This window comes from Puma concolor, chromosome A1 (assembly GCF_028749965.1).
Source record: "Puma concolor isolate L17-30 chromosome A1, mPumCon1.1.hap2, whole genome shotgun sequence".
Taxonomy (NCBI): domain Eukaryota; kingdom Metazoa; phylum Chordata; class Mammalia; order Carnivora; family Felidae; genus Puma; species Puma concolor.
The window spans coordinates 124667236-124684912 of record NC_141667.1 but is presented as its reverse complement, the minus strand read 5'-3'; the positions used below and the strand labels follow the sequence as shown (position 1 = coordinate 124684912).

The following is a 17677-nucleotide window of genomic DNA, read 5'->3' as shown; positions in this document are numbered from 1 at the left end:
TTTGTATTTATGAACATATCTTTTTCATGAACATACAACTTTTTCAGCTTTCCTTCTCACTGTTCTCTCAGGCACACAAAGGTTTGAGTATAACTGACTGTGTTTCTATCCATGGACTCAGAGGCAAGAGCTCTCCATTTCCCCTGTGTACAATCATTCTTTCAATGCTCCCCTTTCTTTTGTATATGAAAAGTCACACAGAAAAAAATGCCGTAACTAGTTGGGGGGAAATGGGACTTTAAAACTTTGCATTAGGGATAAATCTGCCATGTGCACAGAAAACTAAGAGGAATCTTGGTCACAGGTGGCAGTTTTTTTTTTTTTTTAACGTTTCATTTATTTTTGAGACAGGGAGAGACAGAGCATGAACAGGGGAGGGTCAGAGAGAGGGAGACACAGAATCTGAAACAGGCTCCAGGCTCTGAGCTGTCAGCACAGAGCCCAACGCGGGGCTCGAACTCATGGACCGCAAGATCGTGACCTGAGCCGGTCAGCCGCTGAACCAACTGAGCCATCCAGGTGCCCCTCAGGTGGCAGTTTTTTACCTGGAAAAAGAAATGCAAATCACCAAAAGAGTAATGAAGTTTTGTTTACATCCTGGATCTACGAAAAATCACAGTTGTTGTTGTTGCTATTGTTGAGAATTCTTATCAGATGGTTTTAAATGGCAAGACAAAACATGGATATCATTCTTCCCAGGTATAGATTTTATGGGTAGGTTTTAAACGGTGGCCCCCAAAGCTGAAACTACCCCAATATTGAATCCCTTTCCAAACAGCCAAGCAGTTAGACAGGTAAGAAGTCCTTCTCCCTTGAGACCACCATGCTGTGAGGAAGCCCAAGCAACTGTGTGGCAAGGCCCAAGTGTAGGAAGAGCAGGGCCCCTGACTGACAGCCCCAGCCAGCACCCAGGACCAACTGCTGGCCATGAGAGTGAGGCCATTGGGACATTCTGCCTTCCCCAGCACCTCAGCCAACACCACAGGAAGCAGAAGAACCACCTAGTCAATTCACAGAATGGTGAGAAATAATAAATTGTGGTTTTAAGCCCCTAAATTTGGAAGTAGCTTGTTAAAAGGCAAGAAATACTGAAACAGTATCTTAGACAAGACTATCTAGAGACTATGTAGCTTACCTTCTTTATGCACTTTGTAGGTAATATTTTATTTTGATGACCTCAACTGTGTTGTGGTAGGAGAAAAAATGACAGGCATTCCCCCTTCTTCCCACTACCAAATATACCAACCTTTCCATACCTGGACTCACTCTCTCCCTTTCCTCTATCACACTGGAACAACTGTTTACCTGTTCCTATCAAAAGCCAACACTGCCAGTGTGTTCCAGATCCCCTCCTTTCTTGCCTTGTGAAGGACTTCGCTTAATTATGTTTTCCTTCTGCTACATCATCAATTTTTCCCTTTTACCTCATTGCCATTTGTGTACTGATAATGGGAATAATAATATCATCTATTTTTTTAAAAAGCTTCTTTGGCTCTGTATTCCCTTCCCCCAATGTCCACTCTTCTTGTTTCCATTCATAACAAAACTTCATGAATCAGTTGTCTGTGGGACTTATTTCCGCTTTTCATTCCCACAACCCACTCCCACAGGGGTTCTATCCACACCATTTCACTTAAGGTCTCCTCTCTGGCTCTTCCTCCTCTGATCAAACTCAAATTGGTATTCCTCAGGGATCAGTACAGAGAATGAATTAACTCTAGAAACACATCACAAAGGAAGTGATGAGGGGGAGGGTTTCTGAAGGATAGATGGAAACTCACCGGGAGGACAAAGAGAAAAATTTATCAGGCAAGGACCACGACAAAGTGGCATTCCTAAAGGGGTGGCTGTCTCTGGATAAATCACACTGTGTGTCTTCCTCCCCCAAAGTTTTTACGGGTAATGTCACCTTTGAAGAAATAGCAACAAAAGCCTTGGACAAAAAGTAGAAACAAAACAAAAAAATTAAGTTAGATTTGCAGAAAAGGAACAAGCAGTCCAGGCAGTCTTGGTGATGGGTGGTGTGTATGTATTTGAGCTTTTATATCCTAATATCTGTATGCATATTTTTATCTATCACAAATTAGCCAACATTGAGGTTATGATACAGCTAACTAAAAAAATTACCTACAAACAACTTTTATAGAGTGCACTCTTGCATAAAGAAAAGTGTAATAAATAAACTTTCCCATTTCTTTTTGAACAACATAGGGCTCACATTTTAAAAACGTTGGAAACTATGTCCTCTGAGGCACCTGGGTGGCTTAGTGAGTTGGGTATCTGACTCTTGATTTTGGCTCAGGTCATGATCCCAGGGTCATGGGATCAAGCCCCACATCAGGCTCTGTGCTGAATGTGCAACCTGCTTAAGATTCTCTTCCTCCCTCTCCCTCTACCCCCTACACCGTTCGTTCTCTCTCTCTCTCTCTCTCAAATAATAATTAAAAAAAAAACAACAACTATGTCTTCCACTTTCTAAATTTCTGTGTTCTCTGTGAAAGCATGTTAATTAACATGCAGCCTTTCTATGAAGACTGTAATATATACACACATACATACAAATTGTTTGGAGCCTAGGCAAAGAAAAAGAAAGAAAATTAAATCTACTACAACTTTTCTCTGGTCTAAGTTGGAATATCTGAATCAACTAATAAGCATACCATTGTTTATCTGGCTCTGTAAGATACACTTAAATGTTCAAGAATATGTAAACATAATTACCATGTATGGTCAAGTAAAAATCAGAAAATTTTACTTAGCAAGTATATGTGCACTTATGGGAAATATGAGGATTGTTAATTTAATCAACAGTTTGACCTCAAGAAATTCACAGTGTAAACTGAGGAGAGAATACTCACACATTTATTAACCAGAAATAAGACTTGAAAGTGTAAATGAAGTCCTGAGCTATGCCATAAGAACTGTATGCACTCTCCGTGTTCTGAGGACAAAAGCAATGTTAATGGGAAGCATGACCTCCAGAATGCCCATGGCCTTGTTACAACTTTCTATCTCTTTTTAAAAATGTTTCCTCCTGTGTTAAAAAAAAAAAGGGAAAGTTTGTTAGGGAAAATTTGGAAAATAGAGGAAAGAGAGAAAATAAAAACAAAATCAATTATTCATACCCCAAAGAATTAGCTCCTAAGGGTTCTTTTTTAAATATGAGAGCCGTTTGAAAAAAAAAAAACAGTAAAATTAGACACATTCTTGATACCGTGAAAAAGAATACACTCTAAGTGAATGAGAGCTTTAATTGTAAATAAATAAATAAATACCATACAAGTGCTGGAAGAAAATTTGGGTGAATTTCTCTTTAACCTCTTTGTAGGGGCAGGCTTTGTAACTATAATTTGAAACCTAGAGGCAAGAACAACGAAAGATTGATCAATTTAACCACATAAAAATAAAAATGTTTTGTGTGACAAAACACCATAGGCAAAATCAAAAGACAAATGACAAAATGGGATATAATGTTCACAATATGTATCACAGATAAAGGGTTAATGTTTTAAGTTTACTTCTTAAAAACCTCCTTAAAATGGAGAAAAGTTTACCAAAAATCCCATAGAAAAATAAGCATGAGGCATGAACAGACAATTCACAAAGAAACACACAAAGATGGGTTTTAAACACACAAAATGATGTTCAACTTCGTTCATAACAAGAGAAATGTAAATTATTATTTAAAAAAATTTTTTTAATGTTTACTTATTTTTTGAGAGACAGAGAGAGCGCGAGCATGGGGCAGGGGCAGAGAGAGAGGGAATCACAGAATCCAAAGCAGGCTCCAGGCTCTGAGCTGTCAGCACAGAGCCTGATGCGGGGCTCAAACTCATGAACCTCGAGAACATGACCTGAGCTGAAGTTGGATGCTTAACTGACTGAGCTACCCAGGCGCCCCAAGAGAAATGTAAATTATTAAAGTATATTGAGGTATCATTGCTCACACACTAGATTGGCAAAAAAATCAAAAGCCTAACAAGACATTCTGTTGGTAAGGATGTAGGAAAACATGCTCTCATAGATTACTGGAGGGAATGTGGCAAAACTATGTATAAATTTTCCATTCAACACAGCAATCCCACTTTAGAAATTGATCCTGAAATACAACTCCAATAATATAAAACTATCCATGAACAAGAACATAAAAATGTGAGTGAACATTGCAGCATTATTTGTAATTTCAAAATATTGGAAAGGATCTAAATATCTAAATGAGGGAGGTTATTTCAAAGCAATAGTACATCCATACCTTGGAGTACTATGCAACTATAAAAAAGAATGAGGATGATCTCTGTGAACTGTATGGAATGATTTCCAGGACCTAGTAAATGAAAAAAGCAACGTGCAAAAGAGCATATTTAATATGTTACCTTTTGTATAAGAATAAAGGGAAAATAAGAAAATATGATTATCATTACAAAAAAGAAAAACTAGAAACCAACGAAGTGTGTTTCCCATAAGGAGTAAGGGTTGAGGAGAATGAATGGAAGGAACACAGCTGGGAGCCTGAGTGTAACTTTTTGTGTAGTTTTGACTTTTGAAAGCATGTTAATATCTTACATATTCAAAAATCAATTAAATCAATAAGAAAGGAAAACAAAACTAAAACCAAAGCCAAAACGAATGTAATTTATTTCAAATGACTATTATGACCACACTGAATGGGAAAAAAATATAACAGAATGAAGTAATTCAAGGAACTTATGAACATAATATATCCTCAGATACCTCCAAGAGGTATCTTGCTTACAACAGAATGCTAAGAGGGGCACCTGGGTGGCTCAGTTGGTTAAGCGTCCAACTTCGGCTCAGGTCATGATCTCGCAGTTCATGGGTTCGAACCCTGCATTGGGCTCTGTGCTGACAGCTCAGAGCGTGGAGCCTGCTTTGGATTCTGTGTCTCCCTCTCTCTCTGCCCCTCACTCACTCACACTCTCTCAAAAATAAATAAACTTAAAAAAAAAATAGAGCAGAATGCTAAGAACCCAGAGCCAAGTATTCAATAAGCAGTTGTTTAAAGCCCACAATACCTTTTTTTTTTAAGTTGGCTCCATACCCAACATGGGATTTGAACTCATGACCCAGAGATCAAGAGTCGCATGCTCTACAGACTGAGCCAGCCAGACACCCCAAAGCCTGGGATACTAGTAAAGGCCCATGAAAGTGTTCTAATTTTTATTTCTTTAAAAAGAAATCCGAAGAAAAATAAATGTAATAACAATAAATCCAGCTTGGATCATATTCATCTTTACACAAACACGGTCATAAAATATAATTTAAACAAATTTTTATGGAGTAAGGGGCCCACAACAGCAAAGAGCACAGGCCCCATGAAAATCCTAACGCAGCCCTGTGGCAACAACTGGTATTTGTGGACAGGATGCAAATTGGAAAAGCATCATTTTGCAACCTTCAGGATAAAGACTGGATAAAGCAAGAACCATCACTAAGTGCTAAATCTAAGGGAAAGTTTTGGTGAAAATGAAGAATAGGATATTTACATGGTCTTAAACTAGTTCACCCCTTTCCCCCACTTCCTAGTCGTTATAAGAAAGAAAAAGAAAGGATAATTATACAGTGGGGACACCAAGCACCTCCTTGACTGGGTGATCAAAATTAGCATCACCTACGCGAGACAGATGAGCACCATGTCCCTCCAGATGCAATTCCCTGAGACGGTCACAGCATCATCTAGGCAGCAGTCCTGCTAAAAGGGTATAAACCCAATATGATTATGAGGAAACATCAGACAAATAGGAAACGAAAAGTGTTCTATTTTCTAAAAAAGATGGGGGTGTGGAGAAATTATACCCTCCAAAAATGTCAATGTCAGAAAAGGCAACAGCTGGGAAAGCTTCCAGGTTTAGGAGACATGACAACTAAATGCTCTACCTGAACCTAAAATTGAACCTGTACTAGAAGGGGAAACCTATAAGGGACATCATTAGATCAACTAAAATATTTGGAATATGGGCAGTAAATTAGATAAAAGTATTATACCTATGTGAATTTATGAAAGTAACAAGTATACAGCAAAGCCCTATTCTGCAGGAATCAATAATAAAGTACTTAGGGGTAAAAAACTATAATGTATGTTAACTTACCTCAAATGATTCAGAAAAAAAATGTGTGTGTGTGTGTGTGTGTGTGTGTGTGTGTGTGTGTGTTTGTGTGTGGTGAGAGAAACAGAACAAACGATAAAGCAAATGAAGTAAAAGATAACAATAGGTGAATCTTTGTAAAGGGTATACAAGTGTTCCTTGTACTCTATATTTGCTATGTTCCTTAAGTTTGAAGTTATTTCCAAGTAAGTTTTTAAAACTTAAAAAATACAAGAACATGCTAGAGTGTCACATATTGATTAGAACTAATACTGTACAAACAACATTGGCTGGACTTTTTCACTATAAATAGTTTCTCATATTATTAATAATCTCTGAACCTCATTTTAAATGTCTGTGAACATTCTATCAAATTGCACTCTAGAGTTTGTGGGGCATTTCCTTATTGTTAAATATTTAGATTATTTTAAATTTTTCCTCATTAAACAATGTTTACAGTGCTTAAGCTTAAGAGTTGTAAAATCCTATTACGTATATTTGAAATCTCAACTCCATTATTTACTGGCTGTGTAGGCTTGAGTCAATTACTACTCTTTCTATGCCCCGATTTCCTCAAGCAGGCATAATCATATTCAGGGTTGTTGTTCGGGGAGCCTGGGTGGCTCAGTCGGTTGAGCATCTGACTCTCGGTTTTGGCCCAGGTCGTGATCTCACCATTTGTGATTTCGAGCCTCATGTTGGGCTCTGTGCTGACAGTGTAGAGCCTTCTTGGGATTTTCTCTCTCTCTCTTCCTCTCTCTCTGTCCCTTCCCCACTGGCTCACACTCGTCTGTGCACGCGTGCTCTCTCTCTCTCGAAATAAATAAATCAATTAAAACTTAAAATAATAAATGATAAAAAGTAAAAATAAAATAAAATGAGACTTTCATGTAAAGGACTTAAAATTATCCCTAGCACATAGTAATAATTCAACAAATATTAGTTATTTGTATAATTTTTTTGCATTAAGCTTTTTATTTTGGGGGGGATTTAACTTTTGCAACATTAACCGTTTAATATAAAGGCAATGTTAAATTTTGGAATATGGAAAAGAATTCATGATGCAGACAGAGGAATGGTGGTATTCTGAACAATGACACCAATGCTTTTCTGATATTTGCTTTCTGTAATTTAAAAACAGTGTACAGTTCATCTAATAAAAAGACATCTCTTGCTATCCTAAGGCATACCACAAGGTGGCAGCATAACCAATTAATTGGCAATATTAATGTAAATAGGTGATTTTCAAACTAAAATTTGCCAAGTCCCAGAATAGAAAGAAGGCTGTTCTTTGAAAAAAAAGCATGGTCACAGCTGACACATTACATCTATGGCTGGTGAATCAGCTGAGGTACATCCGTCCCAACACCTCATTAGGTTGGCCAGACATCCCTGAACTTACTCATCATTCCTCCGACTCCATTTCCATCCAGCCTAAAAACCTTTTCCTCCTTCAGACCTTCCCCTCTCAGTAAATGACAGTACAACACTACCATTCACCTAACTGCTGATGGCAGAAACTTAAAGCCATTCTATTGTAGCATGGAGGTTTTGGTTGTTGATCTCTACTTCTGTTATATTACAGTAAAAAAAAAAAAAAAGTTGTCTGTATGATATCAATTCTTTTGTTATTTCTTGAGACTGGCTTTGTAGTAAAATTTTATAAGTTTTCTATGTGTACTTAAGAAGAACAAGTACTTACCCTCTTTTAGGTGAATGACTCTGGCTATATCCGTTAAATCAAGCTTGTTAATTGTGTTGTTCATATCTCCTATATCCTTATTAATATTTTGTCTGTTTTTTTCTGTTTCTGTAGGAAATGTGGTTAAAAAATAATCTCCCAATGTAGTTAAAGATTTGTTAATTTCTTGCATTTCTGTCAATGACATTGTTGCTTTATATCTATTGAAAATAGATTATAAGTTACATATAAGTTCAGAATTGCCGTATCTCCTTGTTAAATTATTCCTTTATTTTCCTTATTATTATTCCTTTTATTTTTTTTAAATCTTTACTCTTAACAATCCTTTTCACCTTAAAGGGTATTTGGTCTGGCTTTAATATTACTCTACTAACATCTTGTTGGGTAATATTTACCCATCACGTATTTTCCCATTCATTTGCTTTCAACCTTTCTATGCCTTTGTGTTTTAGTTATGTCTATGGTAAACAGTATATAGCTACATTTTTAAAATTATTATCTAGTGTGAGCAGTTCTGATTTTTAACTGGCAGGTTTAATCTATTTATATATTGAAATTACTGGCATGTTTGGACTTATTGCAACAATTCTGATACATTTTTTTTTACAATACTATTTCTTTGATTCTTCCCCCCCCCCTCCATCCCTTTTATTGGATTGATCTGGTTTTAATTTGTTCTTTTTCTTTGCCTTCTTTGTTTTACAGTCTTCATAGTATGTTTTTATCCTTTTTGTAATTATTCTTACATTTTTAACATGTATATTAGAAAGTCTAAAGTTAATTTATCTACTCTCTTCCTGAATAATCAAGAGCATTAGGAAGCTTTATCTCCAATCATCCTCCCTCTCACTGTTGTTCATTGTTGTTATCTAGTACCTTCTCAAGTTAGACTCTAATATCACTGTTAATCTTGTTTACAATCAATGCCTATTTAGAGATGCTCTCATGTTTAGCGATTTTCTTGCTTCAAATGACTTTTTTGCATTACATCATTCCCTTGATTACAATCCTTCAGTAGCTTCATGTTCAAAAGAATAATATCCAAGTCCTCTGCCGTAGCCTACAGTACCCAGCATGATCTGGCCCCTCCCTGCTTCTCAAGTCTTCCCCCATGCCAGTCTTCCCCATTGCTCACTGTCCTCCAGCCACAACCATCTTCTGGCCTTGGGAAGTGGCTATAAATGAACACCAATTTCTTTCCCACCTCAAATCCTAGGCACATTCTTTTCCTTCAGTTCAGTATGGTGTTCTTTCTATTCTTCCTATGACTCGCTCTCTCTCCTTCTCAGCTTAAGTGTAATGATCTTAAATGATCTTCCCAAAGACATTTTCTTTTGCCACCTAGAGAGATTAGGTCCCCTCCGTCCCATAATTCTATAAAAGCACTCTGTTTATTCTTCCGTGTACTTATCACAAATCATAATTACATACTTGAATATGTGTTTCCTCGTTTGGTGCCTGCCTCTTTGTCCAGATTGGGCTCTATAAGAACATCACTGGGAATGAAAAGCCAGTGAGAATGAGAAAGATTTTAAAAGAAGGAATTACACATTTTTATATCAAATTAGATAAGAAAGCAAATAGAAGGAAAACTTAAATGCATTTCTAAGGTTCTCCTTTGAAAGTCTGTAAGAGTAGGGATACAACTTCCAGAAATAGAAAAATTGGGAAAAGAATTCCATTTGAATGAAATTAAGAAAGGGGAAAAACTACTCCTGCTTAGAAATGTTAAGGCTAAAGTAACAGTAGGACATCAATGTGAAAATGTCACAGGAACAGTCAGCATTATGCTGGCGGAACATAGGTTAGTGGTCAGGACCGGTGATGCAGTTTGGGGAATAACTTACACATTTTTTCATCTCTTATCAATTTAATATTCAGTTTCTCATTGACCATTCCAAACTGTCTGCTTTGTCCCCATTCATTCAACAAATATTCTTCCTGGCTCTGTGCTAAATGCAAGGTTACAATAGCTAACTAAGTAGTTAACTACAACGGATGCTATTCGTGCCCTCATGAGACTTACAGCATTAAGGGTGAGAAAGACCATTCAATAAGCATTTGCAATAGAATATGATCCACTCTGCCGGAGGGATTAGTTAAGAGTGGTATTAGGAGCACAGAGCAGGACAAATGAACCTAGTCTGTAGAGTCAGGGAAAAATTTCCAGGGGGAAGTTGCACCTTTCTGAAACCCCAAGGAGAATAAGGAGTTCTTCAGGAAACAAGGTAGGAAGGAAAATCCCTCCCTAGAGGAAACACGTATGCAAAATTTTAAAGGAAGAAAAAAACATACATGCTCAAGTATTCCTACTCTCTCAAGGAAATAGTCTCTATCCAGCCCTTTAAAAAAAATTTAGGTTGGTTGAGGTATAATTTATAGATAGTAAAATTCACCTTTTAATGTGTAAAGCTCTATGAATTTTGATGAACTTATAGAGTCACGTAACCATTGCAACAAACAAAATACATAGTATTTCTATCACCCTACAAAGTTCCCTCACACCTCCTTTTACCCCTCTTACCCTCGGCCCCCTGGCAACTGCTGATTCGATTTCTGTCCCTATATTTTTCCCTTTTCCAAATGTCACATAAATGGAATCATATAGTATGTTGTCTTTCTAATCTGGCTCCTTTCACAGAACTTAATGCTTTCCAGAGTGATTTATGTTGTTGCATGTATCAGCAGTTTTTTTTTTTCTTTTTATTGCTGAACGGTATTCCATTGTATAGATGTACCATGATTTGTTGCCAGTTTTTGGAAAATATGGACAAAGCTGCTATAAATATTAGCCTCAAGGTTTTCCTGTGGTATAAGTCTTCACTTCTCTTGGGTAAATATGTTTAACTTTATAGGAAATTGCCAGTCTGTTCCCCCAAACAGTCATGTTGCATTCCCACTACCAATGTATGAGTTCCAGTGTCCTGCATCCTCGTCAGCATTTGACATTATCAGCTGTTATCAGTACTCTGGTACGAATTTAGGCTATTCTACTAGTGCTACCTCACTGTTACTTTGATTTGCATTTTCGGGGTGCCTGGGTGGCTCAGTCAGTTAAGCAACTGGCTCTTGATTTCAGCTCAAGTTGTGAACTCACAGCTTGTGAGTTTTAGCCCCGCGTGGGGCTCTGCGCTGACAGCATGGAGCCTGCTTGGGTATCTCTGTCTTCTCTTTCTCTCTCTGCCCTTCCCCACGCCCCCCCTGCCCCCCCGCCCAGCTCTCTCTCTTTGTCTCTGTCTCTCTCTCAAAAACAAATGAACGTTAAAATTTTTTTTTGCATTTTCCTAATGACTAATAACGTCAAGCATCTTTTCATGTACTTCATGTACATTTGTCTATCTTCTTTTGTAAAGGGACTGTTCAAATATTTTGCCTATTTTTTCTTTCTTGGATTGTTTGTGTTCTTATTATTGCATTTAGAGAATCCTTTATCAGATATGTGGGGTATTTTTTTTTTAAGATTTTATTTTTTAAGTAATCTCTACACCCAATGTAGGACTTGAACTCACAACCTGGAGATCAAGAGTCACATGCTCTACTGACTTAGCCAGCCAGGCACCACTCAGATAAATGTTTTGCAGTGGTTCTTCCCAGTGGGTAGCTTGTCTTTTCTTCTTCTCAGACTGTCTTACAAAGAGCAGCATTTGGGGTTTTTTTGCAAAGTCTAATTTATTACATTTTTCCTCTTCTACCCAGCCTTTTAAACTATTCCTTCTCATCCCTTTCCAACACGGTCTTCCTCCACTGCCTTCAGTCATGCAGAAGACTCCCACTTTTTTTTACAAAAAATCTGCACTTGCACTTTTGGACCTTTCTGCATTGTTACTGTCTGTTTTCTCTTTACTTCTCTGATAGATATTTAGAATGACTGTTCTCTGGAAGCCTCCATTTCCTTACTACTTCATCATTCCTTAAATCCCTGAAATTTTGCTTCCATTCACACCACACTACCAAAACTAACCTCTGGATGTCACCAAAAAACCTCTTACATGTCAATCCCAAGACTATTTTCTAGACCCTAATTCTCCTCTACTGCCTTTTGACATAATCCTTTCCTTCCAAAAATTACTTTTCAACCTCTTTCAGTGTTCCCAAAAAGATGATTGAAGGCTGTATAGTTTTCCTTTAGGGATGAATTCAGTTGTTATTTAATGTCATGTCATTTAATGTCTCATATTTATAAGAGTTTATTTAATGAATAAAATCAACTTTTTTATTGTTCTGAATTCAAACTGAAGCAATAAATATGAAATGGGTGTTAAATTAGTCACCGGTAACTAATTCCCTTGCATGAGTTGAATATTCCCATTTGTTTTTTCAATGACTTCCTTGTATTTTCTTTTTAATTAATTAATTAATTTTTTAAAAATTCACATCCAAGTTAGCATATAGTGCAACAATGATTTCAGGATTAGATGCCTTAATGCCCCTTACCCCTTTAGCCCATTTCCCCCCCCCCCCACAACTCCTCCAGTAACCCTCTGTTTGTTCTCCATATTTAAGAGTCTCTTGTGTTTTGTCCCCTTCCGTTTTTATATTGTTTTTGCTTCCCTTCCCTTATGTTCATCTGTTTTGTCTCTTAAATTCCTCATATGTGGGGCGCCTGGGTGGGTCAGTCGGTTAAGCGTCCGACTTTGGCTCAGGGCTCATGATCTCACGGTCCGTGAGTTCGAGCCCCGCATCGGGCTCTGTGCTGACAGCTCAGAGCCTGGGGCCTGTTTCAGATTCTGTGTCTCCCTCTCTCTCTGCCCCTCCCCTGTTCATGCTCTGTCTCTCTCTGGCTCAAAAATAAATAAACGTTAAAAAAAAAATTCTTCATATGAGTGAAGTCATATGATAGCTGTCTTTCTCTGATTGACTAATTTCGCTTAGCATAATACCCTCTAGTTCCATCCACATAGTTGCAAATGGCAAGATTTCATTCTTTTTGATTGCCGAGTCATACTCCATTGTATAGATATACCACATCTTCTTTATCCATTCATCTGTCGATGGACATTTGGGCTCTTTCCATACTTTGGTTATTGCCAATAGCGCTGCTATAAACACTGGGGTGCCTGTGCCCCTTCGAAACAGCACACCTGTATCTCTTGGATAAATACCTATTAGTGCAATTGCTGGGTAGGATAGTAGGGAACATCCATACTGTTTTCCAGAGCGGCTGCACCAGTTTGCATTCCCACCAGCAGTGCAAAAGAGATCCTCCGTCTCCGCATCCTCGCCAACATCTGTTGTTGCCCGAGTTGTTAATGTTAGCCATCCTGACAGGTGTGAGGTGGTATCTCATCATGGTTTTGATTTGTATTTCCCTGATGATGAGTGATGTTGAGAATTTTTTCATGTGTCTGTCAGCCATCTGGATGTCTTCTTTGGAGAAGTGTCTATTCATTCCTTATCTTTTTAAAAAATCTATATTCCCAGTGACATAAATTTCAACCCACCTTTGATAGTGATTCTTTATTATAAATTTGAACTACTACAGCCCAAATGAGTGAAGTTTTACTCTAGCTTTCTCATTATAGTATGTTCATATACATGATATCATGTATTAGGAAGAAATACAATCCAGGAGCAATCTGCTGGGATTGTAGAAACTACAATCTGGGTAGAGAAACTAAAACACAATAAAATCATAGCGGGCACAGCAAAGAAATTCTAGTTTTGATTTTGCCCCATTGGAACCAGAAATAGCAACAGGTTCATTCTTGGGTATCCTGCTAATCGTCAACCGTATTCTTTCATTTGCCTGGTCTTTCTTTTTTCCCTTTTTTATTTCCTTGAATTAGCATAATGACCAGAGAGTGTGACTAAATCAAATCACCCCATTTCTCTCAACTATAGGTCAAAGTAATTGTTTTTGGTATCCCATCCAGCATTTCTGCAGGCTTCCTTTCCACCTGCTAGAAAGTCTGCTTTCTGATGGACGGCTCCTACTTCTTTCTTCTTGGACACAGCAAAACAGAGCAATGGCTAAAGTTTTCCTGAAATTCATTAGTGCCACATAAGCCAGTCTAGGGAAATCAGTGTCCTGAAGTCTTCAATGTCTCTGTCGTGAGAATATCAGTGCATTCTGAGCACATTGGGAAGCAGCATGATATAGGAAAAAGAGCTTTGGAGTTAGGAAGACCCTCAATTCAGATCAATTCTGACTGCCACTTACTAGCACTTACTAGCATTTTGACCAGTCAATAAATCCTCTGAGCATGTTTCCTCATCTGTGAAAGAGAGCTGATAACATCTACTTTAACAGGAAGCATGAGGAAAGAATCTCATACTTAGGAAGTACCCAATACATTTTGGTCCCTTTCTTCCCCCTTGTGCACAATAATTCTTTTTTTTAATGGTTATTTATTTATTTCAGAGAAAGAGAGAGAGCACATGCAGTGGGCTAGAGGCAGAGAGAGACAGAGAGAGGGAGACACAGAATATGAAGCAGGCTCCAGGCTCCGAGCTGTCAGCACAGAGCCTGACCTGGGGCTCAAACCCATGAGCCGTGAGATTTTTTTTTTTTAAGGTTTATTTATTTTTGAGACAGAGAGAGACAGAGCATGAGTGGGGGAGGATCAGAGAGAGAGGGAGACACAGAATCCAAAACAGGCTCCAGGCTCTGAGCAGTCAGCACAGAGCCTGATGCGGGCTCCAACTCACGGACCGCGAGATCATGACCTGAGCCGAAGTCGGCCGCTTAACCGACTGAGCCACCCAGGCGCCCCTGAACCATGAGATCTTGAGCTGAGCCAAAGGCAGACACTTAACTGACGGAGCCATCTGGGCACCCCCACAATAATTCTTTTAATCAAGAATGAGTCTTTAAAATGTCTCCCTTTCTTGATGCACTGGTGCAAAGCTAATCCTTTGACACTCTCCATAAGAGGCACTGACATGATGGTGAGGTAAGGGGATATACTGTCTCCTGAATATGTTTGTGTTTTCACAGAGACTCTGAGGAAAGGAACTTTTGATGCAGCAAGGGCAGCGCTAGTGGCACAAAAAGTATCATGCCCTAGGAAATCTCAAAGTTCTGTGAAGCATCTCAAGAAGTTTCTGAAAGCATACTAACAGGAGACTTACTAGTTTCCTCCTGCTCTGTGACCTTAGAGACCGCACCTTAACAATAGGTACCTTGGCCAACAACATTCAATTGTACTATTTTGCATGGGAAGAGCATAAGGGCTCTATGAAAATCATACAGCACCTACAAGTCTGTAAAGAAAGTTCAAGTCACTTTATATACCTTTTTTTTTTAAGAGTATTTATTTTGGGAGAGAGCGAGAGAGAGCAGGGGAGGGGCAGAGAGAGGGGAAGAGAGAGAATCCCAAGTAGGTTCTGTGCTGGCAACAGAGAGCCGGACTCAGGGATCAATCCCATGAACCACTAGATCATGACCTGAGCTGAAACTAAGAGTCGGACACTCAACCGACTGAGCCACCCAGGCGCCCCTATATCTTTCTTTAATCCTGAAATATTGTACATATACTATGTGAAATAAAGTAACTTTATTTTGAAACTTATTTTTGTCCAGGCGCCTGGGTGGCTCAATCAGTTAAGCATCCAACTTCCGTTAAGGTCATGATCTCGTGGTTCACGAGTTCCAGCCCTGTGTCAGGCTCTGTGCTGACAGCTCAGAGGCTGGAGCCTGCTTCAGATTCTGTCTCTGTCTGTCTCTGCCCCTCCCCCACTCATGCTCTGTCTCTCTCTCTCTCTCTCTCTCTCTCAGAAATAAACATTTTAAAAAACTATAAAAAAAGAAACATTTTTGTCAAATTAAGAGTACACATGGGGTGCCTGGGTGGCTCAGTTGGTTGGGCGTTGACTTCGGCTCAGGTCATGATTCGTGAGTTGGAGCCCCACATCAAGCCCCACATTGGGCAGTCATTGCAGAGCCTACTTCTTCAGATTCTCTGTCCCCTTCTCCCTCTGCCTCCCACCTGCTCACACTCTCTCTGTCTCAAAAAAAAAAATAAATAAACAAAACAAAAAAAGAACCAAAAAAAAGAGTATACATAATCTTTGACTATTATACTTCTATAAATCTGTCCTAGAATATAGATAGATGATAGATATATATGCTTGTTGCAGTTTATTTGTACTAATAAAGCCTAGAGACCACTGGTTCATTATTATAGCATAGTCATATGATGAAATGTTATCAACTCATTAAATAATAAACAATTAATAATGAAGTAGCAACTGCATGCCCAGAACCTTATTAAATGCTGAAGGGGAATAAAAAGAAGTATAAAGCATGTCTTATCCAGCAGGAGCATATGACCTGGTTGGGAAGGGTCAAAGATGCACCTATCTCTGGCTTTAAATTTTGTGTCTTCCATGTGACTCAACTCTTTGATTTGTGTTCTTGAAAAATAATCTTCTGGGGCCACCTGGCTGGCTCAGTTTGCAGAGCACATGATTCTTGATCTCAGGATTATGAGTTCCAGTCCTGTGTTGGGTGTGGAGACTACTTTTTAAAAAATAAATAATAAATTTAAAAAACAAAAAGTATCTTCTGGACTAGGGGTCATCAAACTACAGCTTATGGGCCATAACCCAACTCTTTGCCTATTTTTTTTCCTTGTCTATTTTTGTACATAAAATTTTACTGGAATTCAGCCATGCCCATTTATTTGCCCATTTATTTGCTACGGCTACTTTCCTGATACAGAGTTGAGTACTTGCAACAGAGACCATATGGCCCACAGAGCTAAAAATATGGACTAACTCTCCCTTTACAGAAAAAGTTTGTCAACTCCTGTTGTAGGCCTTAAAAACAAACAAAATAAAAAGCTTAAAATGGTTGGGAATTAAACTAGATGGTTTAAAAATATGTCCATATATTTCTTTATATACTTTCCCTTAAAAGGTGAAGCTTAAGTCTCCTCTCTTTGAGTGGGGACCAAAACTTGGTGACTTCCTTCTAACAAATAGAGTATGGCATAAATAAGAGTGTGGGGCTTCTGAGATTATATCATAAAAGATGTTACAGCCTTCTCTTTGCTCTCGTTCAGATAACTTGCTGAGGGGAAGCCAGTTGCTATGTTGTGAGTATATCCAAGCAGTCCCACGGAGAGGCCCATGTGGCAAGGAACTGAAACTTGGTGCCAACAGCTAGCAAGGAAATAATGCCTTCTACTAACAGCATGTGAGGGAACCATGTTAGAAGTGGATCCCTCAGCTCAGGTCAAGCCTTCAATTAACCGGACCCCTAGGTGATGTTTTGACGGCAACTTCATAAGAGACCCTGAATCAGAATGACCCAGTTAGCCATTCCTGAATTCTTGACCCACAAAAACTATGAAGCAATACATACGTTGTTTTGAGCTACTAAATTTGGGGGTAATTCGTGATTCAGCGATAGATAACTAATACAAAGCTGAACGCTTTAGATCCTCTAGAGCAGCGGGTCTGTAAAAAAATTTTTAAAGGGCCAGACAGTGAATGTTTTAGGTTTGTGGGTCATTTGGTTCATTGCAATGACCCAACTCTGCCATTGTAGCAGGAAAGCAGCCACACACGACAGGTAAGCAAATGAGCATGGCTGTGTTCCAATAAAACATCATTTACAAAAACAGGTAACATGGGGCGCCTGGGTGGCGCAGTCGGTTAAGCGTCCGACTTCAGCCAGGTCATGATCTCGCGGTCCGTGAGTTCGAGCCCCGCATCAGGCTCTGGGCTGATGGCTCGGAGCCTGGAGCCTGTTTCCGATTCTGTGTCTCCCTCTCTCTCTGCCCCTCTCCCGTTCATGCTCTGTCTCTCTCTGTCCCAAAAATAAATAAACGTTGAAAAAAAAAAAAAAAAAAAACAGGTAACAGGCCTATAGGCCACAGTCTGCCAACATCTGGTCTAGACAAACCAATTTTAATGATATCAAGCC

General features: G+C 38.7%; 1 long non-coding RNA gene across 1 annotated transcript in view; it reads right to left on the bottom strand.

Moving 5' to 3' along the window:
• Positions 1–489: 489 nt before the first annotated feature.
• Positions 490–17677, bottom strand: part of LOC147584428 (uncharacterized) — a 46770-nt gene continuing 29582 nt past the window's right edge. The window contains exons 2-5 of the long non-coding RNA XR_015249616.1: positions 3276–3357; positions 2859–3034; positions 1782–1933; positions 490–545 (exon numbers count right to left, since the gene is read on the bottom strand). This is a non-coding gene — a long non-coding RNA (uncharacterized LOC147584428). The remainder of the gene's footprint in view (positions 546–1781; positions 1934–2858; positions 3035–3275; positions 3358–17677) is intronic.